Source organism: Protopterus annectens, chromosome 8.part0 (genome assembly GCF_019279795.1).
Source record: "Protopterus annectens isolate FY-2018-M chromosome 8.part0, PAN1.0, whole genome shotgun sequence".
Lineage (NCBI taxonomy): Eukaryota > Metazoa > Chordata > Ceratodontiformes > Protopteridae > Protopterus > Protopterus annectens.
In genome coordinates, this window is record NC_056741.1 from 1,560,556,301 (window position 1) to 1,560,584,084 (window position 27,784).

General features: G+C 42.5%; 1 protein-coding gene across 1 annotated transcript in view; it reads left to right on the top strand.

Moving 5' to 3' along the window:
* Nucleotides 1-27,784, top strand: part of LOC122809546 (neurogenic locus notch homolog protein 1-like) — a 2,715,638-nt gene that overhangs the window by 1,568,106 nt on the left and 1,119,748 nt on the right. The gene's annotated exons all lie outside the window — the stretch shown is intronic.

A 27,784-nucleotide genomic window follows, 5' to 3' on the forward strand; every position in this document is an offset into this window, starting at 1 on the left:
GCAGCCAGAACACTACGTGTCTGGGACATGTCAGATGGCACATCACAATGCGTGCACCCAATGCAGGGGCATATAACACAATGGTGACACCTGTGGGCTGCCCATATCACAGCTCACTGTGTGGTACTGTTTGCATACCACACATGTTGTTCCACTGCATACTACATATGCCACCATTGTAGAACACCTCCACTGTTGTATGCACAGCTGACCACACATGTAGCACTGACAACTACTGTGGTTTCAAGTCGGTGTATCATTTCATTTGTATATATTGCACATGGTTGGCCTGTGTGAATGATGGGTGATGCAACCTGTATATCGTGACTGGAACAAACATCAAGTGTGCAACTGGTAACTGGCCACATGGCAAATAGATCTATGCTTTAACATGCCTGATACTGATGACAGTCTCACCTGCAACAGACTCATATCTATGCGGCACGTCAGAGGTACCTGTATAGGGGTGACACAGCAGTATGAACATTATCCCTGACTGTCTGACAGCCACAGGGTGCACTGTGCATGTTAACACATTCGCCTGTATAATAGCATATAGTATGCATATGTGTGCATACACAGGGTAGCATACTGTAGTATGCAGCATGTGTGTCCACATACCTTGCATATGTTGTTACTTTACATAATGTACAATGACACATGCAACTAAATGGGATATAATAGCCATATGTGCAGTACTGACTTACCAGGCAACTCCAGGCTCAATGGTTGGGAGACACCCACCTTCACGATGGCAGCTAGTGTTTGTGGATGCAGTTCTGAGGGTGTCCCCAGACTGGCCAGTAGCTCCTCGGTGTGTGTGAGTGGGGGCTGGGTTGGTGGCCCACCACCTGTTCCACCTTGTTCCCTGGTGATTGCAGTGGCACGCTGTTTTGCATGTCGTATAAAGCCTGTGCAGTGTCTGCGCACCTGCTGGTAGGTGCGGTTATGGCCACCCACATCGTTCACCATCCTGCATAGATCCTGCCACAGGTCATCCCGCTGCTGGGCATGCTGTGGCACATGGCTGAACAACACCTCGTAGTTCTCATGGAGGTACGGGATGAGGACATCATCGTCCTGGCGGCTGTGACGGCTGGAAGGCGGTAACGAGGCATTATCTGTAAGACATAATGATGGTGACAGGTCACAGTTTCAGAGATGTACAGAGATACTGCTGCACATACATTTCTATGACATCTAGTACATCTGCACAGTAATCTTTGCAAATCATCATGACACTGACACGACTGACGTGTTTGTGTCACACACATGTAACACCTGTTATGCATTGGATATCATCACCATATATGTGTGTCACCTCATTACAGTGTTCATACTCCATGTGAATGCTGTCTTGATGTGGGCATGTCTATTTGCCTGCACTGGTGTTCTTACCTATCTGCACATGCCTGGATGTGTCCACGGTACTGCTGTTGACCTTGATGCTGTGTATATATCACATATCAACACAGACACAGCCTTAATGGACTTGAGCAGTGACAATGCACACATACGCATGGACACCTGTACATGTATGTGTTTTCCATATACATCTACACAGCACTGTACAGCTGTTCAACATCCTGCCACGGATCACCTGTGTTGCACATGTGATAGACATGGGACAATGGCTAGTCATACGTCATTCGCAGGGATGGTTGTCAACCATAGCATGTACGGGCAAGGTTTTCCAGCTGTAACAGACAGCCAGTATGCCACCGCGAGGTGCATCAGTGCTGCATTACTGATCCGGACAGTTGATGCTACATCTACCATGCGACCATCACACCATGTATGACTGGGATGGCATGTGCAGCTTTGATGGACAGGGTTGCATGGTTTGGCAGGAGTATATCACGTGTATGGCACAGGGATCTGTCCAGCATGTGGCAATCCTAGTATTAGAATGGTGGCTGTCCATGACGTATGTCTTACAGATCAGGATATGGACATGTAGCATGTCCATCATTATGGTGTAGCAAGTGTCTTTATGCAAGGTAGACAGCATGCTGCGTAGTGGAGGTGAGGATTGTGAAGGCTGGTATTGCCCATCCACGCATGGCCATTACCCCTTAAAGGTGATATGTGATCCAATATTGGTCACCCCAGTGCTGTATATGCCTGTCCAATGATCTCCATGCTCATGGATGGTACTCTGTCATGACATGGGTACCTCGTATGACTACCCAAGGGGCCTGGAGATGTCTCCAAGGCAGGGAGGTGTACTGCACATCACCATCCCTTACACAGTGTCCATAATGTTGACCACAGCCTGGGTGGTAGTTAATGGATACAGGGATGTTCACCTAGTGGTGACAATGCTGATATCATCCATCAGAATGTGCACATATGTCACACACCTCACCCACACAGCCCATTCTGTATGTTGTTCACAACACTGTCACAGCTATTCCTCATAGGTCATGGCCATTCACATCCTTACATACACAGATGCCTAACATTTGTCTGTGTGGTATGGGCTACAATGAGGGTGGAGTACAACACATTAACCCTGTTCTACTGTAGCTGGCACTGGTGTGATATGCACATGTCACTCTGGCACCTTTTGTAGTTGTGAGTCTGTCAACAGGCACTGGTAGAACACTCCTGTGACATACAAAGGTATTTGTAATCAAACATTCGTACTGTCTTGTACATCTGTACTGCTAACATCTACAATGATAATGGTTCATGGACATGCACACCATACTCAGCAGGTGCCACCTATTATGACTGTCATCACCACTTGTGGGTGGATATTATCCAACACCCTATCTGTATTGTATGGTCATGCTAGGCACTTGTTCAGAACATGAGCATGTCATGAGCTACTGATTAATATAGCACCCATTCCACACCATTTCCCACAGGTACACTGGCTGTCCTAAAATTTCCAGCTTGCTTATGGTACAACAGCTATTGTACACAAATACCCAAACGAAATACCACTAATAAAAAACAAAAATGCAAAGGCCAGGAAACAATCCGTAGGAATAATCCACAAGTCAAATGGTGAACAATTTATTACGCTGTCAGAAGACTTCATCAGAATACTCTGTTACAAAAAAACAAGGCTCTTAAATAGTACTTTAATTATTCAATCTATCAATTAATTTAAAATCTAAGAACATTTAAAGCAAAACAGCACATTATAAAAACAAAGAGGTAATATTTTCCTTCTTGATTTTTAACTTGCCATTTTTTAAAAAACATTTAATATTAATCATACCATTTAAACCTGGACTCTTGTCAGATTTTAAACGAATCTGCCACATAGCTTCCCTTTGTTCAATAAAATTCCTAAAATCTCCCCCCCTCAAGTCTGAATGGCACACTTCTAAGACAGAAAATAAAAATTTTTTAAAATTGCTGCAAACTAGTGAATGCTTGAATAGTGCATTGGTGTCATTATGTGTCTTCATGTCATATAAATGCTCACGTATGCGTGTCTTTAAGCATCTTGTCGTCATCCCGACGTAATAAGCTGGGCATGTACTGCAAAGTCCAATGTACACTACCCCACTAGTATTGCAATCAATATATTCTGATACCTGAAAGGTTTTGTCAATGCTATCAATGACAATCAAGGGCCCCACAGAAAGAAACCTACAAGCATTACAATTATGACAAGGGAAAACACCTTTCTTATTAGTTTTATTTAACATCGTCCTGTTATCTTCTAAAGCTTTTTTAACATTAAATGTATTTCTAAAAACAAAAACTGTTTTTTCTCCCAATACTTTTAATATGTCCCTATTCCCTCTTATGATTTTCCAATTCCTTTGTATCACATTCTTAATAGCTAGACCATCAATGCTCATTCCCAGAGAACACACCGGACCCACTATGTTATTGTTAGTACAAATATTCAAACTTGTCGCTTGTGGTAACGTGTTAACCTTATTATCCAAAATAGCTGGATAAAGTGTGCCTCTTTTACTTGAAACCATATTGATGATATCATCCAACAAAATGTTGGGATACCCCCTGTTCAGAAACAGTTTTTTTATATATAAAAATTCTTGATGTAAATCAATTTCAGATGATGTCATACGGCAGGCCCTGATGAACTGTCCCTTAGGGATGTTTTTTATGGTATGTTTCTGATGGGCGCTATCAAAGTGGAGATAACTGTTCGTGAAAGTCTCCTTACGGAATATTTTGCTGTTAAATCTATTTTCTAAAAGATCCCATCTTAGGGAAACATCCAAAAATTCAACTTGTAAACCTACGTTTCCTAGCTTAAACTTTAAGAAACTGACCTGTTCGTTAATCTCCTGTACCATTTCTTTTACAGTGTCACCGTCCCCCTCTATAATGAAAAATAAATCATCAACAAATCTAAGGTATACTAGAATCTGAAACTTACTTCTTAACAATATTAAAAAGAACTCCTCCCACCACGTCATGACCAAACTGGCGTAGGAAGGAGCTGCAGAAGACCCCATGGCCACTCCCCTTTTTTGTCTGTAATAACAGTCTCCAAACAAGAAAAAATTATGATAAAGTAAAATCTCAAGAAATCTACAAATGGTAGAAATCTGCCCAGAACTAAATTGGTTATTTTTACTTAACAATAACCGGATGGCATCTATCCCCTCTTCATGGGGAATACACGTATATAGGGATTCAACATCTAAGGTAAACATAATATGTTTATTAAAATCAAATTCACCCTTATTGGCAAAATGGTTGATTTTATTTAGAAAATGCCAAGAATCCTTAATGAATGATTTCTGTCTGGTTACCAAGGGTCCAAGGGTAGCGTACAAAATCAATGAAATCCCTTCAGTGACTGATTGAGGGGAGGACACTATGGGCCTAAAGGGGGGGTTTAGGGGATTCTTATGTGTTTTGGGAATGCCGAATAAAAAACCTATTCTGGGATTCTCAAATACACATTCGTTTAAAATCTGACAAGAGTCCAGGTTTAAATGGTATGATTAATATTAAATGTTTTTTAAAAAATGGCAAGTTAAAAATCAAGAAGGAAAATATTACCTCTTTGTTTTTATAATGTGCTGTTTTGCTTTAAATGTTCTTAGATTTTAAATTAATTGATAGATTGAATAATTAAAGTACTATTTAAGAGCCTTGTTTTTTTGTAACAGAGTATTCTGATGAAGTCTTCTGACGAAAGCGGTAATAAATTGTTTCTACGCTATTTGACTTGTGGATTATTCCTACGGATTGTTTCCTGGCCTTTGCATTTTTGTTAGCTATTGTACACACGTAACGCACATATCCTGTGAGACATGGTTGTATATACAGGCATGTCCGACTGTCACGTACCACTGCTATTACCTGTCTATATGATGGATATGTCGTACATGTGGCAATAGAGCAATTGTCTCATGTACACATTCAATGCTCACCTCCCAACATACGACACTACAGCCTGTGGGGGATGCACTTATGCAGCCATGCTGGGGGTAATGCTGTCACCTACCCTGGCTGCACCTGACAGTCATGTGGGGATGTGTAACATTCGTAACACACCCCACTCATCACATAATCTCACATGATCTCCACCACAGGCCACACATACGAGGACAACTTGTGCAGTACCTCTCCATACTCTGTGTAGGCACCAGAGGCAGCCCCCATCACGGAACACAACATCACCAACTTATAGCCCACAGACTCATGTGTGCCCATCACATACAGCCAATAGGGTGTTATAACATACACAACACACCAGTCATAGGTGAGTCTGTAGGCGGTCACACTGCAGCCTCACACAGCAGGCTACACAAGGCGATAGTCGCTTACATCTTGCTGTCGGTTAACTGGCTCTGCAACATAACCTATGCACCCATGCCACACCTCACCAGGTATGATGTGACTGTCATTCTCCATGTTAGTGTGACTGCCCTGAGATGCCACTTCACAGACTACGTGTGCAGGGACATGCAATAGCTCACCAGTGTTGTAGCCCTGAAGGTGTGGGCCTAGCCCTGGGGAGCATTATGCATTCATCCGGACCCGATACCACTGTACAATGACTGACTGTGTTACTTCAACAGTTGCCTATGCTTCTGCTGTCATTCCACAGGCATCTGGTATCTGTCCGCTTTGACTGACCTGGTCTAACACAATGCTTTGGCACAGATGACCTGCATCTGTCAGCCCTGGGAGTACAGATCACATGTAAGGCTCTTGCTGCTTCTATACTGCCTGTCTTGCACAGTTTCCAATAACAGTCACCAGCAGAATGGGAACTGGCAATCAGGACATGGGGTCATGTGACACATTGCTTGCATCTTCCTCTGTGACACATGCAGGCAAGGCACACCTTATAATGCACCACTCCAATATCTCTGCAGTGACTGGGACCTGCCTCTAGGCTCTGCAGAGCACACCCACAATGACAGGTTATAGACAGACCATACCTTTCAGGCACATACCTGGAACGGCACACCCACAGCTGGGTGTTCCCATATCCCACTATGTTGTACACACATCCTGGCTAGTTACTTAGCACAATGCATCAGAGGTGCTCCACGTGCAACTAACTGTGTCCGGAACCGCTATACACATTGTAACAAGCTACAGATTCATCAACATACCCCACGGTTACCAGACCTCATTTGTTGGTGTACTGGTCAGTAGGGCTCAGACAGCTACTACTGATGTGTGACTGACACTACCACACACTTAACTGGGATAGCCACTCATGTACCGACACATCCATGAGTCATAACCTCCACTCGGCTGGATCAACCCATACACACCACCTCCAAGACCAACATTAACCTTGACATGAACACTACCAACATGTGACTGGTGTTCCACACCTGGGGTTATCCCTTCATTGATGGATTCCAAACATATGCTAATCAACCTTGTTAGCCACATCCCGGCACCACACCCTTCACGGCATACACAGTACATGAGTACTACAACACCTACTACAGACGTCTTATGACAGCGGTTGTTAACGTCATGACACCCGTGCAGATGGACAATTCACTTACAAATGCTGAAACATACCCCAGTGCACTTCATTAGCACATACACGACTGCATGGATCATGCTATTCCACACAGAGCCATGATGGTACACACCAGATAACAGACGCCACTCTGGTGGTCAAGTTCCATGGACATAATGTACAACAACAGGTGGAGGCTGTTGCACAGTGGTGTACAATCCCATGGGTGGGGTAGCTCACTGGTCAGCCTCGGTAGGGCCATGGGATCCCTCATCACATACTGCGACACTTTCCGGGGAGTACCACAAGGCATTATGGTGGTATGTCAGTAGTCGTTGGCAACACCCACATCTGCTCTCACATACAACAGTCACTCAGGAACATTACAGACCCAGGTGATGTTGGCAACATGCTGGCGGATGGATTCACTGCTAACATTACACCCTCTCACTCACTACATGGCCACAATCCATGCAGGGACATTGCGGTGTCCCTGCGGTCACACCTACACAGTACTAACCTGCACTCTATATGTCCTGGGACACTGGCCCCATGTCACCTTCTAAAGTCCCAGGCTGTGATGTCCACAAACCTCTGAATGACATGTCTCCCCACTAGGCCACCATATTCAGTAATAGCCTTGTATCAGACATTGTGGCCTCTGAATGGCACACAGCAACATTTATCACACTCCACACAGGTGGCACCACAATGCACAAGTGGGACTATAGTCCTACACACCTGACTGGACTGTTCTGCATGGCTATGGGGCACATCATCAAGGACGTCATTCACAGAGACATTGTTGGGCTCCGGTCCTTTGATGCCACCCGGGTTGGACTTGTTAGGGCCAGAGCATGGCCCCTACACCTAGTGGACTCCTTTCATACAGTTACCAGGGTAGTTGATGATGGTACGGGAATCCACACATCCTACATTGTCCTCTCATTGCCTTTCAGCACTGTTCTCCATTCTGGTATTGACAACATACACATCCACCTGCACATCATAACCTATGTCTCAGGATATTATGCAACGTGGCTCATGGACAGGACACACACAATGAGGGTAGCATACCATAGTACCTACTGCATTTCAGTTACATTTGCCATACCACAGTCCTCAGTCATTGGGCCCCTCATGTTCAGTATATGCTTCCCTGAGGTACAGGCTAGCACATAGGGACTTTCCCTGCCTAGCTTTACAAACCCCTGCATACAAAGCGCCATGATTGATCCACCAGCTGATACTGACTCCATCCATACGGGTGTCACTGTGACAGATACCTGATATGAATATCATGGCCTCAAGCTGAATGATACAAGGTGCATGAACATCACCTTTGCATTACACCATTCACCCACTGACTATCACATAGGTAGTAGTCCCCTACATACATGTCACATTATACATGTTTGTAGTACACACATATGTCGCACCCACTCCTGTGGTTACCGTATTGCCACTGTGGCATGGATATCCTTCTACGTGGCCACACTTATGTGTACTGGGTGTGTAGCTGGTACATAGGCACCCATTGTACCTCTGAACTCAAGACGTCTACATACATTCAAGGGTACACCACCCCATTTAGGGTGTACCTTACACAACAGCTACAGCTTTACATACCACACCATTGACACGCCATGACGTTTATTGAGCTCCGACAGTTAAAGTATGCGGCTGAACTACGGACACCACGTCTGTACACATTTGCATACTACATACTCAGAGGTGACCTCTGCTGAACGGACAGGGCCCATGTCCACAACAATATTAATGGATATACTCCACATATACGACATAAGCAAAAGCCACTGTGAGCAACATGCTCATGGATATGTGCACACACGCAACAATGAGTGGGATGTGCTTGAGGGTTACATTTCCAAACCGGTCACTCACCTTCCTTTGGAAAATGAGTCCTATGTACATCACGCAGGGACACTCAGTAGCACTGTTCATGTGATACCTCCCTTGGTGGTTGGGAGACACATGTACGCCAGGGATCACTGCAGTGGCTGTACTGTGCAGATGTGCAGGTAACACATGGCTCTGCTGTTCACAGGACACTACCCTAGAGAGGTGCCACTGGTGTGAACACTGTAGTTGTGCTTACACATAGACTTGCCAGACTGCATAGTACCCCACTATGAACCTGTGAAGCTATTACATGTCCTGTGTGCATGGTTACTTGGTAGCCCTTCCATTTAGATTAGCTATCATGCTATTGCAATGTCCTGTGCTACAAGCCATATGTATCCTGTTATTGTACATGCCAATAGACGATACCTTTGGTATGCATGATATGCCTGTTATGCTGTGTAGAATATCTGACATATCTACCTACAATACTATACATTACACATATTTCACATAGTATCCCATAATGCAAAGCATACTTGCACAGCAGGACCACCTTAGACATGTCATTGTCATTATATGCCCATACACATGCCTACTGTGACAATATATCAACATATACTATCCCCTGCTATGGCACGTACTTGTTGGACATACCCTACCACTGACGGCGGGTTGTATGGAAATGTTCTATTTAAAGCCCTCATGTAGCATCCCTTGTGGTGTCTGTGATGTGTACCTTGTGGCCCACTGCTGGACGCACAGTTTCTACATGCGTTAGTATGCCCAGCAAGACATCAGTACGTAAATACCTTTTCCCACTTTATGCATTGCGGACACTTTTAATTAATGCAAACCAGGCAATACATACAGTAAATAATTAATAAAAACATGCTATACATAAACTTACATACCGAGTGTTCTACATACCTTGTTATCGTTATGGACTTTCGTCTCTATCTCTCTCACACTGCTTAAACAGGTAGTTTGTATGAGCATATGGTTTGAATGTCTAGCAAGTCATCCTTATATACGTCGATACCTGTAACATGTGGTTTCCTCCCGCCAATTGGTGTTCCTGAGTGACTAATTACTTGCATATCAGCTGTGCAGCTACTCCATTCACCAGTTACACGCCAACAGTGGGGTATAATTTAATTCTCCACTCGGGCGTTGCCCATTTGCCCTACCTTCGGGGAGACAGCCTGTATTGTGTTTTGTTATGTGTAATTGCAACTGCTATGCATAGAGACAATTATACTTTGGATTCATGTCCCCCATGGATTGTGTGTGACAGCTTGAGTATGTGGTTCAACATGTGGGTGTTCCTGTCATCCCAACGTCTGATAACGGACTATTGCAAACAAAACCTGTAACATCGCCATTTGTTCCATTATATAACGGCTGCAATTTTGCATGGCGCCTTTGATTGTATCTCTCACAAGGTATGTTGATGGTTCTGCAGATGTAATTGACTAACTGGATGTTTGTGCTGTTATTGCAGTCTGTATTGCTATAGTTTCTAGTGTGGGGGATGTCGGTGGGTATACGTAGCATATACAGGTTTGTGGGGCTTGCATTTCTACATATTCCATATATATGTGTGTGGGCTCTATCCCTAATTAAAGAGCTATCAGTTAGTAGACTTATGTTACAGGATTGTACATTGGGCCGTTGTTAATTGGTTTCAATATAGTATGCAGGTGAGGTTGATACTTCCATACCTCCGGAATTGCAGTGATATGTAAAGGGATATATCTAACTGACAGCTATCCTGTTTATTTCTGTCCCAGATATTTGCAGTTATTGCGGTTGTGTTGGTAACAGAACCTCTTTGCCATGGGTTGCCACCTTTTCATATGGCCATTGTTGGACATTTTGCGGGACGCACAGCGGTGTTTACAGGCCAACACATAGCCATGGTCAGTACACAGGTTAGCACATACTTTTATCCTCAATACATACCTATTGTGGGACTTTGGCTACTTATCATATTGCATGTAACATTTACATTTTTTACATACAGGCATAACTATTTAATGCAACTATTACATTATATATGGGACATATTAATGTCCTACAATCCCGGACATTTGCCCTATGTAATGTTTTATGTCAGGACACACCTGCCCAGGGAGGGGCTGTCCCTCCTAATGTGGGACAGGTGGTAACCATATGCCTACGGCTAGCTATACCCACACCTACCATAATGATCTACCTCCGAGTTGACACTAACAGACACATGATGCGGACACATACACACATTACAGTCACACAGAGACACACACGGCACCCTCAACACACACATACACAGACTACGGTGCTCACAAACACAGTTGAACACAGTACCTATGTGGACCACAACACCGGCAGCGGTAACTAAATGTCCCTTCATATGTCAGCATGTTACACATTCCATAGTTGGCGGTATCCTATTCATTTGTACTTCCGAGGTGTTATGAATGTTGCTGACCTATCTATATATATTTGCAGATATCGCTGACTCCGTATATATCAACATATATCACTCTATCGCCCTTTCTATCTGTATTATATATATGTATATATCTGTATATATATATATATATATATCTGTATATATATATATATATATATATATATATATATATATATATCTGACGGGAAAGTGACAGGCAAGCTACACCTTTCATTGTGTACTTGTTGGTGTATACTGTTTCCTGGACTCGACGTTTGTGTCTGTACCTGTCACATTACACACCTGCTGTAGGTTAGGGTTACCAGCTGTCCCACTCTGTGAGGGACAATCCCTCTTTGGGCAGTTGTGTCCTGCAAAATATTTGTGAACATGGCAAATGTCCTGGGATTTTAGAACATACTTATTTCCTATAGTTTATGTAATAGTTGCATAAAACAGTTATTCTGTATCTGAACCACCTATATGTTCTAGAAACAGAATAAGTAAGTAAACATTACAAGAATGAGCTTTTATCTAGGCAAAACAGTGAAGTTCTGCATTTCATACTGGCCGGGTGTATGTGTCGGCCTGCAGACATCTGACGTATGTCCCACATTGGTCATTTGAAGAGGTGGCAACCCTACCATAGGTACATCTTGCCTAGCAATAGTGTTAGGTGATTCTATACATGATTGCATGTTCTACATCTTGCAGTGGTCGTTTTACCCTACAGAGCAGGTGCTATTAGTACAGGGGTGAATAATGCTGGTTTCACCTGTTCTGGACAACATTGACCGTGATCTGCGCGATATCCGGTGCAGCTTATCCCTGCTTCGCGCATATCCATGTAGTCATATTTAAACGTCGCTTACCAGCAGTGGGCAATGCATATTCCCAGTAACGTGTGCTAAACATGATCTGCTGACCTGCATCCAACATGCATTACTCGTGCCTTCAGGATTACGTTACATCCCTTGCAGGACATGGGACTGGGAACATGTACGATGGTCACTGCATTTAACATATGGCCATCTGGGATTTGTACACGTGTTATGTCATTTTGTAAGTGGAGTATACTACGGCTGTTACTCCATACTGCACTCACATGGGTAACTCAGTTAGTTTACATATTGATGAGTCCAGTTAATGGTATGTCCATGTGATGTTTACTGGATGTGCTCCGGCATTGGGTATGTATATCTCTGTGAGCCACACACGATACTGTGCTACACCTTCAAATGACCATGGGTGGAGCATGCTGGGGTGATGAATACCTGTCATGGGTACACCACATGCGTTGACACAACATCCATGATTGTATTATGTGCAGCCCCTCATTAATGCAGCAGGGACTCTGTGCTGAGTGTGTGCAGAACAGTGCTTACACACATGTGCTCCCACGATTGCCTCTGCTCCTCTACGCGACAGTTGGTACTCAATGTTGTGGCGACAGTTGACACTGTTTGCCCCATTTGGTGTATGGCCTCTGACAGTCGGCCGTGAGCCTACCGTTGTACCTGGGAACCTATACACACAGCACCACCATATGGTGATAGGCGCATGTACTGTTCAGGTGTTGACATTCCTTGTTCCTATAGCTGTTGTGGGTACAATGTTTGAGGGCTGCCTATGTGGGATTCACACAGTGGGCCACCTATACATTACAATTTACAGGTGGTCGTGCTTGTGTGTCATCCATTTTACTGTGTGTGCAGGTAGAGAGGTGTGTCAGTCCGTAGGGGTCTACACTGTCAGAGTATGTGCTATACGTTCCCTCTTTGCCAAGGCGTAGGCATATTGGGTACGCCTCCGTCTGCCTACTGGGGCTGGCATAGTGTGTTCATGGTCTGAATCCCTCTGTGCCTGTGATGGCATTGGCAATTGCGGTGGGCTATGAGGGCCTTCACCATTTTGTCCCTCCTGCAGCTGTTTCCGCAGGATCATATTATGTAGCATGGCACATACTATGACAATGTGGGCACACATGCCTGGAGAGTACTGCAAGGCTCCAACAGATGTGTCCAAGCACCAGAACCGTGATTTCAGCATCCCGAACACATGCTGTATGATGATTATGGTTTGTGCGTGTGCCTCATTATGGCATTCTTGCATGGGTGTGTGTGCATTTCTGATGGGAGTCATCATCCACGGCTCCAGTGCATAGCCAGCATCCCCCACAAGGTGGCCATGTGGGATGTCCCCCCTGACAAATACCTGATACAGCTGTGAGGCATGCCAGATATGGGAGTCATGGTAGCTTCCAGGGTTGCCAGCACACACATCCATGATAATGCCCTGGGCATTGCACACGACCTGGCAGTTGATGGAGTGGAATCCCTTGTGGTTTATGTAGCGCCTACCATGCTCACCGGGTGGTGACTTGATTTGTATGTGCGTGCAGTCTATCGCACCCAGTACCTCCGGGTAGTGTGCCACATGGTGGAAGTGACGCATATTGCTGGCCAACTCCTCCTGCGTTCGGGAGAAGTATGCATCCAGGAACTGGTGTAGTACCCTGGATGCTGATGCCTGTGAGATTCCCATTATATCTCCAGTTGGCCTTTGAAAGATACCTGTGGCTAGTATTCACATGCTTACACATACCTTCGTGTCCACTGGAATGGGTTCCCCTCTGTTATTTCTGGTTCTCAGGATTGGCCAGCACAGCTCCACTATTTGCTGTAAGATGTCCCTGTCCACCCTGTAATGCTCTACTATCTCCAGATCATGTAGCCCCTGGTAGGTTACCCTTGGTCTGAACACTCTTCTCCTCCTCCGGGGCCTGCGATGGTTGTCGGCATCATCCTCCACAACACCGTCAGTCTCTAACACATGCTGATGAATCACAGCTATGGCAGCTCCCAACATGTACATTTTAAAAGTTTCCCGTGTGTTTACACCTATGGTGCAGTGTTTGGGAATTCACAGGTGTGTGTAGGGTGCTTTCATACTTTATACTATTGTGCTGTGAACACCGATGATGTCATAGGGTGTGTATGTACGATCGTAGCTACAGGGTATCTTATGTGTTTTACTACCAGAACTACTATTGTGGTGCCTTTGGTGCTGAATTACATTTGGCTGCCGTGGATTACCTCTTGACCTTCCCTTTACATTTCTGCACGTTCCACCTACCATTTTCTAGCATGCATCCAGCAGCCTGCTTTCATTTGTACTTTCCTAGACCTGGCGTATCTTGCGTAATGTGTGCTATTGCCGGTCTACTGTCAGTTTGCTTTGCTCTACTATGACAGATCTCCTATCTTTGCAATCCAATGCCTCTCCTCCTTTCTTTGCATTCTGATGCCTCCCCTATCCTGTTTTGCAGGTTTCTGTGAGCAGACTTGACAGCTGCCGTTGATGGGCCGCCATGAGTTGATTGGTGTTGATTGCTCATTAGTACGCCAATTACCCTTCTTCGGCATTTCCTTCTTTTCTTCCCCTGACCTTCCTGTTTGTGCTATTGTTCACGCTGCGTGCATCCGCTTACTGGGCTTCGGGCACGTTTTCATCCCCGTACACATGAGCTTTTGGGCACCATGTGTGCTCTCAATTAAATGATTCTATACCTTCCTCCCCACCCCTGTCCTGCAGCTTTGCTTAGCAACGGCCAGGCCAGTTTGCATTGCTCCAATGTGCTTGCTGCTACGGTAGCACACCCCTCTGCTGATGTCATGTATCTCCTCTGAGCCACTCCGCGGTATTATAGCGCTGAGCTGTATAGTTCAACCTTCATCCGGCGGGACATTTGCGATTCAGTATTATCTGCCGCATTTGCATGGCATTGACTACTAATTCATAGTTACCGTGCCGAACACTGTCGCAGGCCCTTAGCAACCCTTGCACCTTGGTTGTGGTGTTCCATGCCTACCATTGTGTATTATGGTGTAAACCTGATTTGTATGACATTGCGATTTTATGACATTTTTATATATTTTCTTTATGTTCCAGTTTGTGCACACATGCCCTGCAGTTGTACGTTACTGTGGACATGACATTAAATAGGGGGGTAGTTAGGTTTAACTGTTCTACCCGCGGGCCATCTCTAAGCCATTATTCCTTGTGAGTTCAATGATCCCCACCTTGTGTTTGTAAGGCAAACAATTTATAGGGCCCACACACCACAGGAGCTCCCAACCAAAGGGATGTTACACTACCACACACCAACCTTTATACATACTTGCCACCTGCCCTACCAAAACCCCAACCCTACCTAACTATGTTATGATACTAGAGGACGGACGGACAGAAGCGTATTCGATTATACTTAATTAAATATTAATAATTAAATATTGTTTTTTAGGTATTGTGCATCTTTTCTTATGCCATTGACTGTGTATTTAGCCATTGCCATATGTTAACTTTGTAATACATGAGTCTGGTCCACTTCCAAAGCTCCGATGTTCTGTTTGGGAAAATGTAAACCGTGTTTTTTGGTTTACATTTCCGTGGGCTTACGCTACACCTGCACCACTTCATGAATCACTATCTGCCTTCATTTGCATGGTGCGACACTGCACATGGGGTGATTAGCATACCTATGCCGAGGGCTGTGCAGTTCTGGCGTACGCCAGTAGTGCACGTGGTATTGGATCGTACCTGAATCGCTCGACGGCCATATTTGGCGTTATTCCGCCTACGCTACGCCTGCGCCTGGCGCAAGCTTCATGAATCCCGGGGTGATAAGCCTTCTTAAATTCCTGTCCTGTAGATTAATCTGTGAATTTACTGCATCCCTCTGAAATGACAGGGAAACAGTAATCTGAATAAAACATTTGATGGGTCAAATTTGAGTGACACACAAAGTATCTTGCACTGTGCAGTTTGAGAACTTAGTTACTCATGGCTTTAAAACACATCAAGAATCTTGTTTTCTAATTGTACAGTCCAATATATTTCATGTCTCAAACATAAAACCTCCATGTAAAATTTACTTGTATCTACAGAAAATTAATCTTCACACATACAAGTATACCAGAAGGACATACTGACAAACTGAATGCCAAACAGGTTCTCAGCACACACCCATTTCCCACACTAGATAAGGACACAACACACAAACCTACATATGTAGAAATACTCATAAGTAACTTGCCAAAAGAGTAGAGACCCCCCCAAAAGAAAACATTATACATATAAAAATGCAAAAAAAATACCACAACCCATAATAACACACACACCAGTGTCTTAACAAATAATTCTATAAGGCATAACACCATAAAAACTAATGTAGTAGTGGCAGATGACTCCAATGAGAAACACACAGATGTCCCCCTCACCAGGCTGGATAAGGAGCAGGCTACAGTTAGGTGCCTTGTCAGATGCCAGGATCCTTCAAGTCACTCAACCAAAAGTATCAGTATGACTCTTTCATAGAGGTGAATGACTTGAGACAACCTCACTGGACTATATGAAGATAGACATGACTGAGCTTTCAGATTATGTGTCACAGGCAGGTATAAGTCTAGCCTTAAACAGCATACTACCTTCTCCAAGGATGATGCCACAATACAAACAAAATAATGATTGACTTTAAGTCATTCACACCACTGGAGCTCAGGATGTCTACACTGTAACTTCCAATGGACGGAGCCTAAGCCTTTTGACAGAATCAAAATCTGTTCTCATATTTCGAACAAATGTTCATATCTATGGAACCATAGGGGTTATGAAAGAAGTATAAATGGCAAACTCTCAGCACAAACTATTTTTATAGTGGTAGTATTCTTTAGGTTCTAGGTCTTAAATTGAATTTTATGTCACAGTAAACACAGTAACTATTACATGTGTAATATTTTGTAAACAACTTAAAATGTCTTAGCAACCCACTCAAGTTACCCACATACTGTCAGCAGCATTTTATTCATCTAGCTGAGAGCTCTCATATGATGCTAAGGAGTTCTGTCTGTGTTACTTCGTTGTAGAGATATTTGGAAAAATGTGAAATTGTATCTATACATATTAATATCATAAAAACAATTATTGCTATCTATTTACCTGCACTACAGGTCAAATATTAATGCAGTTGAGTTTGCCATTGTGTAAGCTTTAAGATGAAATCTTTTAAAACCTTATACATAGCATGATTTTAGAATTATTGATGCAAATATGAGCAAGCAATATTTAACACCTAGAGGCATCAGTAGTAGTTAACTGCAGATGCACCTGGAGGCGTCACATGGATGTAATGAGTTAACAATTGGCTTAGCTTCTGGTGTCAGTCCAAGGGGATCCAATATCTGTCAGCCTAGAAAGACGTGGTCAACAGGCCATGCTGCTTGGCCAGAGATGGTCTTCACCTGTCTCCTCTAGACTTTCAGATACTGGCAAAGGCATTAGCCACCCCTATTGTGCCTTTTTTTAGGCGGTGTCAAAATAACCAAAGACCCAACATAACAAAATCCTCTCTAGATATATTCAGGGTACTGCTGCTTAATGCTAGGAGTTTAAACAAGAAACTGCACTCATTGGAAGCACTCCTCACTTTAGAAGATGCTGACATCTGTGCACTCACTGAGACATGGTTCAAAAGTGTGGAAAGCACCTCAGCCATGCAGGGCTACAATACCTTCCATATGTTCAGACCACAATCTGAGCATGAAAGAACCAAAGAAGGAGGTGTATCCATCTTCATTAAGGATAAGTACACCTAGAGACTGGTCAAACAGTATGACTCTCTTAAGCTACTCCATGTCCAACTAACTATAGGCAAAGGCTTTTACCACATCACAGGCAGCTATAGGTCCCATACCATAAAACAGGAAAAGAACATTGCATACCTTGACTTACTGGAGTCACTTGCCATACAGCCCAACACCTTACTCATGGGTTATTTTAAAAATCCTACCATTGACTGAGAAACATACACAACCACAAAAATGCTGCCTTATAGATTGTTCGACTTTGTCAATGCAAATGCTGTGGAACAGCTAGTCAGCACAAGAGGCTCAAATGTCCCGAACACAGTACTCGCTAACACAGGAAAACACTAAACCCCCCCAACCATGTGAGGTCCTCACTGGTAAGATCAGACCATTAATCAGTCTTGTTCAATGTAATTATAAGACCGGATACCTCATCAAGCTCAAAAATGCTTAGAATTTTTCAAAGACAAACTACGTATATCCTACTAAGTGATGGTATAAGAAGTTTCAAAGTCCCCTCACACATAGATAACACAGACTCCTGTGCAGAGGTGTACACCAATGCCCTGTATAACCACGTAAGCAGTTTATAGAATCGTCTGTACCTAACCAGATTAAAATCAGATCTTGCTGAAAAAACAAGACACTCTGGTGGACCCCTAGTATAAACAGGCTAGACAACAAGAGAAAGAACCTAATGTCTAAGAACAAAAGGAAACTGGCTCAGCAGAGGAAGAAGACCCTCTCTAGCTTAAACAAACACATTAGAGAGCTTGTCAAGTCCTCCAAAGTTAATTATGAAGCAAAAATAGCCTCCCTAGCTAAGGATAATGACAAGGCATTCTTTAACTACATCTGAAATCGAAAAGGGAATACTCAGCTATGCTCTGAACAGGTTATGGATCGCACTAACCATACTCAACCACAGGTAATACCCAACCTGCCATCTGACAGATTTGGAGCAAACTTCACCCCCTGACCCATCCAGTCATCCCCCAAAGTACACCTGCCATCATTCCTCAGCCTATTAGCTCAAAAGAGCAGGAAATCACGGTGGTCTCCAAGGCCAAAAACACAGCATCAGAGGAACCAGACAACATCCCAGGTTGCCTTTTAAACAACTTAAAACATGACCTAGCAGACCCACTTGGATCCCTGTTTAACCACAGCCTGGGAACTGTCTATGTTCCGGTGGAAAGGAGGACAGCAGCAGTAATCCCTCTGCATAAAGGGAGATCATCAACTGACCCAGGGAATTGTATGCCCATAAGCTTGACTAGCCTCATCTGCAAGGCCATGGAAAGAATTATTATGGGTGATTAGGGGTCCTAATGGAGAGATACGTTAACAAGCAACGGACAGTAGTATTGCTGGAATTGAATTCATCCTCAAGTCCTGGTGAGTACCTCCATGAGTTGGACCCTGTTTACAAAATCTCACCAAGACAACATTGCTTTAGACTGTATTTCACGTGGTATATATCATGGACAGAAGTAGGTTAAACAATAAAAAGATAGCTGGTTGCACAAGACACAGGATAAAAAAGTGCTCAATCCTGGTAGCCACAATGGTTCTAGGACTGGAAAAAATGACAGTGTAGAATCCTCATGACATGGAAAAGCTAGGCCAGACCCAGGGGGAGGATGCCCCTCCCCCTGTTGTAGAACAAAGTAGAAGTACACAAAAATCACAAAAATTGATAAGCCAAAAAAGAGCCATAAAGATGATAGAGTGGACTACTGTGGATAAGAAAGAAAGTTTGAATTGTTACTTTTATGCAAAAAGCCCAGAAATTCCACATAGAAGATATACAAAAATATTAAGAGAAAAATTAGAGGAAAGAAAAATACTTGCACAATAAAAACTGTCAGAAGCTTCAAATAAAAATTTGTGTTCATTAATACAACAGATCTATGAAAAACACTATACAGACCAAGAAACCTTGAGACGTTTAGAAAAAAAAGTGACTTACGAAGTGAGAAAATATAAAGGGCAAAATCTGGGGACTTTGGAAAAGTATAAAAAAGAAATATGGACATGGAAAAGAAAGAGATATTTGATATGGTGCAATATTTATGCAAAGGAGAAAGCCAAATTAATCAACACAAAGAAGGCAGTCCCAAAAATATTTGAAGAGAAATACAGGCAAAGGCATCCAGATATGGAAAATTTCACAATAAAAAATAAGATCACAAAGAGGGAATGTAGAACAGAACATTAGTTAAGTACAATTAAAAATAATAGAAGGCGAAGTTATGGGATACTTGGGAAGCAAAGGATTTAGTGTAGAAAGTTTAACAAGTTATATCACAGCATGATGGAACGAGTTCACAAATTAAGGAGAAACAGGAAGAGCAAGAGACATCAGAAGAAGGAATATGGATGTGGGAAAGAAAAAGAGATTTAATATGGTCCAAGTATCTATACAAAGCAGAAAATAAAAGTAATTAATACAAAAAGAGCAGCACCAAAGATATTTGAAGAGAAATATAGGCAAAGGCATCTGGATGTGGAAAATTTTACAACACAAAAAATAAGAAAACAAAGAGGAAAGTAGAAAAGAAGATCAGTAATGGAGAAGTTACAGAAATAGAAACTGAGGTTGTGGATTATCCGCAAAGTAAAGGATTTAGTGTAGAAATTGTAACTCAGATAACATCACAGCAAAATAAAGCACAGACTCTCCACATTAAGGAGAAACCATTGGAGCAGGAAACATCTGATCAGTTGCCATATTAAGGCACTTTGGAGTCTTCCATAGGAAACCAGTACAAACATTCAGTTGGAGGTGTAGAGCAAGGGAAGGAACAGGAAACTGGGGCAAGTGCGATATAGTCAATGCTGTGGAGTGATACACCAGTGAGTTCCCATATAAGAGAGCAATGAATGACACAAGATGTAAATGAAGAGAATGTGCACAGGAAGATGCTCTGGAACTTTCTACAGAATGCCCACAGGAAATGGAGAACAAAGAATGAGCCCTCAGTTTAGAAGAAAATTATCTAAGAGAAGAGTTGCTTGATTTAACAGAGATGGACAAACATATTAAGATCAATGAAAGAAATACATACCAGAAAGTCAATAAAACCCTAAAAGTTAGAATTTTGAAAACACAAATGAACACAGTAATTAGGACTACCCACAGAGATTCATGCATTATAATAGAAGTAAACAGGATATATTACTGTGCTGCTAAATTAATGACAGATAATGTCTTACAACAGCAGCACAGGGTAGTAAGAGAAAGAAAGGGGAGAAATCAAATGCCACCATGGAAGTACCAAACAGAGAAAACTGTAAAGCAAGTAAGACAAGTGTCACTGACAGAAGAGTATAGGAGAGGGAAGAGATCAACAAGAAGACATGTAGATAAATATAAATGAAAAGTACAAAATAAGCAATTTATTGATGACCCAAAAAGGTTTATAGAGAGTTGGGAAGCAAGGCAAATGGAACTGGAATCGTAGATAAACTTACTAAGCTGGGCATAAATCCCTATGTCTCTCGATGGGTTGCCAACTGGCTTACTGACAGAACCCAGACTGTAAAAGTAGCCAACTCCAAATCCAGCTCCAGACAGGTGACAAGTGGTATACCTCAGGGTTCAGTCCTGGGACCACTCTTGTTTGGCATCTACTTCTCTGAAGTACAGGCCAACACTAAGGGACTCTGGCTAACAAAGTTCACAGATGACTGCAAACTGGGAGCCATTATTGAATCTCCAAATGATGTGGATACTCTACAAAAGGGCCTTACAGAAACAGATGCTTGGTGCCAGAGCCATGGGCTCAAGCTTAATGCCAAGAAATGTGTAGTTATCCCCTTTGGGAAAAACATGTACCCATGAATTACCACATAGGTGGCAGTACACTAAACACCAAAAGTGTGATGAGAAACTTAGGGACACAGGTGGTCAGTGGTCTCACCTTCAATAACCACATCGCCACAACAGTCAGGAAATCCTTCTATGTGACACACCTCATCACTAAGGGCTTTTCATCCAGAAAAAAAGGAGGTCATTGTCCCACTGTACTCATCCCTCATTAGACCCATTATAGAGTACAATGCCCCATTTGGTATGTACCTCACAAGACATCTGTAACAGCTGGAAAGGCCACAGAAATACCTCACTAAAAGAATCACGGGCCTAAAGCAGATGTCCTATGCTGACCATCTAAAAAAACTCCAGCTGTACTCTGTGGCATATCGTCTACTCAGAGGTGATCTCTGCTTAACATACAAGGCCATGTCAAACCCTGAGCTGTTGGACATACTCCACTTAAAGAAATCTCAATCCCTCAGAGCCACACACTCCAGGGATCTAAACCTTGTCATCACAATGGACAAAACATGCTGGAGAGATGGGTTCCTGACCCAGAGACTCCCATACTCTGGAATAGACTGCCCATACATGTCAAGCAGAGCACCTCCTTGGCCCTCTTCAAAAGGAACCTTGACAATTGGATGGGAGATAGGAAATTCACCTCGGGGATCACATCAGTCTGTGGCTAGACAGGAGTCCAGGGAAGTAAATATTTTGGGAAGAAATATCCAGGGAATTGTTATGGCTAGGCTTGTATAGGCCCTAGGGCTGATAGCCTAGTACCAACCTATGAACCTATGAAGCACCACCAAAAAAGATGAAATAGATACATTTTGGAGAAATATCTATGAAGATCCTGTGGAACATAACAAAGATGCTAAATGGATAAAAGTGAAAGAAAGAATAAGAAGTTCAAACATACAGGATATGAAATGGGATGAAGTAACAGCCAAAGAGATTGAAACAAAGTTAAGAAAAGTTCCTAATTGGACAGCCCAGGCCAGGATGCAATACCTAACTTCTAGCTAAAAGCATTAACATCTTTACATGAAGATTTAGCCATGAGTATTTATATGCACACCTCGAACAGACACCAGCCTGGTTAACAACGGTAAAAACAATACTCCTACTTAAGAGTGAACCTGCAAGCTATCCTAAAAACTACACACCAATAACTTGCCTGCCAACAATGTATCAACTATACACTGGAATTGATGCAGAGTTTATAGACATTTAGAAGAAAACTCTATCATGGCAATAGAACAAAAAGGTAATTAAAGAAAGTCACATGGAACAAAGGGTCTTTTATTTTTAAATAAAGTCATAATGGAGAACTGTAAAAAGGGGAAGAATTTAAGAATGTCATGGATAGACTACAAAAAAGCATTTGGTAGTATCCCACATTCATGGATAAAAGTGTGCTTAAAAATATGTGGCCTCAGAGCAAGAGGTTCTCCCATTCAATTCTCGGCTGGAGCGCCTTCTGTGTGGAGTCTGCATGTCCTCCCCATGGTCTAGTGATGCCTAAAGACATGCAGGTAGGTGCGTGCGTGAATGGGTGTGCCTTCTTTGAAGGATGGGCATCAGGCTGACAACTCAGCACCGTAAAAATTCACTGCCAATCATTAGCAGACCGGAGTTCTGCTGTGGCGACCCCTAAATGGGAAAAGCCCAAAGACTTTTATACACACTACTCTGACTGATTACATTACAGAGACCATGAAACTGCGGCAAACAATTATGCAGCTAAGCCATGATAAAGAACAAATTATTATTCCAGTGATAAAAATTGAAAGGGGGACATTCCAGCATGACTCTGTCACCGCTGCTCTTCTGTCTTGCCCTTAACCCTGTAAAAAACTCTGTACCCATAAACTACCACATAGGCAGCAATCTACTTAACACCAAATGCATGATAAGAGACCTTGGGACCCAGGTGGACAGTAGTCTCTCTTTGATAGTCACATCGCCACAGTAGTCAGGAAGTCCTTCTACGTGGCACACCTCATCATAAAAGGGTTCTCGTCCAGGGAAAAAGAGGTCATCGTTACCCTCTACTCATCACTCATTAGACCCATTATAGAGTACAATGCCCCTTTTGGAATGTACCTCACAAGACATCTGCAGCAGCTGGAAAGGCCACAGGAGTACCTCACAAACAGATTACTGGACTCAAACAAATGCCCTACACTGACCGCCTCAAAAAACTCCAGCTTTACCCTGTAGCATATCGCCTACTCAGAGGTGATCTCTGCCTAACATATAAAGCTATGTCAAACCCAGAGCTGCTGGACATGCTACACCTAAAGAAATCCCAATCCCTCCGAGCTACACGCTCTAGGGACCCAAACCTTGTCACCACAATAAACAGGACATGCTGGAGGGATAGATTCCTATCCCAGAGACTTCCCATACTCTGGAACAGGCTACCCATCTATGTCAAGCAAAGTTCTTCATTAGCACTCTTCAAGAAAAATCTTGATGAGTGGATGGGAAATAGGAAATACACCCAAGGAATCACTTCTGTGTCTCTGCTTGTCAGTGGCACAGGAAAATAACTTTCTTGGGTGGCGTAAGCCAGGGAACCTTGTTGGCTAGGCTTGCATAGGCCCTTGGGCCGATAGCCTAGTACCTACCTATGAACCTATGAACCCATTAAGTTGACTACTTAACAGATTAGGCTATGGCTATAACTTGGCTCCCAGAAACAATAGAGTGTAAAGGCTCGTCTTCTTTTTGTAGATGATGTAAAATTGTATAGTTCATCAGATGAAGAACTGAAAGCACAACTGCAAGTGGCAAACATTTTCAGATTATGTAAGAATGTTATTTGGTCTTGAGATAAAAGCAACCTTTAAAGAAGGAAAGCTGCAGCACCAAAAAAAATATTAGTTTGGGACAGGAATGTGATATAAAAGAACTTGAGCAAGCAGGCGTGTATAAATATTTGGGAATTGATGAAGGATCAACAATAAGACTTGAGCAAATGCGAATAACACTTAGTAAAGAATATTTTAGAAGACTTGAATTAATACTGAAAACAGCATTGACATCTAGGAACAAAGTCCAAACTATAAACCACATTGTTCTTCCTGTTCTAACTTGAGCTTTGAAGTGACTGACTGGCCCCAAAAGGTGTTGGATAGGTTGGACAGGAAAACAAGAAGGATGCTTCATGCTCACCAAATGATTTACAAAAATTAGTGTATACCAAGACTATATATTCCCAGTTCTGAAGGAGGTATGGGCCTCCTCAAAATTAATTACATGTACATATGTGCAATCATGGGACTGCATACATATCTACTCACCTCACAAGACCCAAACATAGTGAAAGTTTTGAAGCATGTGGAGAATAAGTCTAAGATGACTTCCTTGCTTAATTTAGCAGAAGCATATCGGTGTCAAGTGGGAATGGAAATCAAACAAGAAGTAGATAAAAATCAAGCAGCAACTGAATGTGCCAAAAACCGAAAGAAGGAATATAAGACGAAGGATCAGATGAGAAGGCAAGAAATGTGGAAAATGAATAAATAGAATTGCAAGTACAGTAAACTCTTAGAACAACCTCATGTTGATCAGTACTGAATGCAGGAATGGTTAAGGAGAGGTGAACTTAAACCAAAAGACAAAAGGTTAATACTGGCAGTAGACTATGCACACATTAGTTTACAAAGTCCATTGACGATGTGGGTGAAACCGACAAATGTAAGGCTTTGTAAAACAGAAGTAGAAACAGTTGCACATCTTGTTGCTGGTTGTGATATACTAATGGCATAAGGACTGTATACTGAAAGGCATAATAATGTGCAATTGAGTAAACATTATAATATTAAAGTAGCTGAAAAACACTGAAAACATAAGCCACAAAACACTATAGAAAATGACAAAGTTTATATCACATTTACTTATTTATTTATTTGACATTTGTTAACCGGGAGTGTCCAACTGAGCCAAATCCCTTTTTCAGCAGAGGCCCGGGGAGAAAAGCTCTACAGAAATGCATTAGTAAATAAGAGTTGATATATAAAATGAATACACTAAGAAATAATTACATATTTGTCAGTACAGTACAATAAGTCAAAGATTTCATATTTTGAAGATCAAAATACTCTAACTACACTTCAGTGACAAAAACCTGATATTAGCTAAATCTAGTAAGTCATTTTGCTGAGATCTTCATAAGTGAATTACAAGTTCAGATAGGATGTATTGGCTTCTTGGGCTAGAGGGTTAGCAATTGCAGAAAACAGTAAAGTGAAGGATATGGTAATTAGTGGGATGGAAGGCAGTTGCCAGAAGTGAAAATTAAGTTTGAACAGGGAAGAGTTAATTTAAGAGAGTCAAGGAAACCGTTAGTAAGTAGGGTCTCAGTAAAGTGGAGAGCAGTGACATAGAAGGAGTCAGGTGGTACAGTTACAGGCAGAGTTGTTGAGTAGGTATTGTTTGAGTGCTGAATTAAATTTGTATAGGGCTGTTATACTTCTAATGTCAAGGGAGAGCTTGTTCCAGTTTAGGGCTGGGTAGTAGCTGTATAGATTTTGACCAATGTTTTTGTTTGGGCTTAGAGATTTCTAGGTATTGATGGTCAGAGCTCCTGAGGTGTCTTACAGGGCCATAGGAAGTGACCAAAGTGGAGACACTAGGGCAGGCCGAGAATTTGTAGAGACAGGAGTGAATAATAGTTAATTTACAGACAAGGAGCTGGTGGGGGAAATTAAGTCAGTTTAATGCCGAGAGAGAGACAGTGGTGAGAGTAAGGGGACTGACTGGCAGCGAACCAGGAAACTTTGTTTTATGTGCGTTTGAGTTTAGTTTGCAGGGAGGTTTGTAAATTAGTTAGGATTTGTGATCTGTAGAGGAAATTCTGGAGTATAAAAGCCTGAGATACAGAGATTCTGGAGATGTCAGTGAGAACATTTTTATTTCTGTATAGAAGTCCGAGTTTTTGGTGGGTCTTTTTGATGCAATGCTTGATATGTAGGTTGAATTTGAGTTGGTTATCTGTGATGACTCCAATAAGTTTAGTTTGGAGTTCAGCATATATTGTGGTATTGTTAGAGGAAGTGATAGAAAAGGTTGGTTTGAGTGGTGAGAGATTTAGGAATAAATAAAAGTTGCTTGGTCATTTTGGGATTAAGGATAAATTGATTGTCTGTGAGTCATTTTTCAACTGAGTTAAAGGAGTTTTGGGTGAGTGTGAGAAGGTCTTTGAAAGTGTCAGTAGTGGTGATTATGGTAGAGTCATCTGCATATTGAATTAGGGTGGAGAGAGGACAGGAAGTGTAGAGTTGGTAAGTGAAGATATTGAAAAGTAGGGGGTCAAGGATTGACCCTTGAGAGACTCCCATTTGGATGGGTAAGAAGGGGGATGGAATGGATTGTCATTTCACGGATTGTTGACGGTTAGAAAGGTAGCTGGTGAACCAGGAGATTGCGGAGGGAGAGAGATTGAGGTTGCTTGGTTTGGAGAGGAGGATGGGGTGGAAGACCATGTCAAAGGCTTTGGAGAGATTGAGGAAAAGGTAGGAGTCCAGTTTATTGTTATTTCTAGAGAGGGAGACAGAGTCAGAGAAAGAGATCAGGACAGCAGAGGTGCTATGGTTTGGGTGGAAGTCTTGCTGGGTGGGAGTGAGCAGGTTTTCTGGGATTAGATGGTCCATGATTTGTTTGTGTACACATTTTGAGTATTTTTGATAGTGGGTAGATAATTGTTATGGGGCAGTACTTGGTGAGTTCTCTACAGTAAACCCCTTTATGAATGGGTATAGTAAAGAACTGTTTCCATATACACAGGGGACAGTGGATTCAGATACAGAGTGGTTGACAAGAATGGAAACTGGGAGAGCTATGGAGTTTGCAGCAAGTTTGAGGAAGAGAAGAGGTGAGTTATCTACTGAGGGGGGAGCAGGGTTTAAGTTTGCTGAGGAGGTGTTTAATGTAGTTGGTTGGTACATGTTTGAGTGGTAAGGAGTTGTTTTGGTTGGGATTTGAGAGGAGGTAGGTGGAATTGGTAGAGTTTGAGTTGGGGATTAGCTTACCGATGGTATCTATAAAGTATGAGTTGAGCAGGGAAGCAG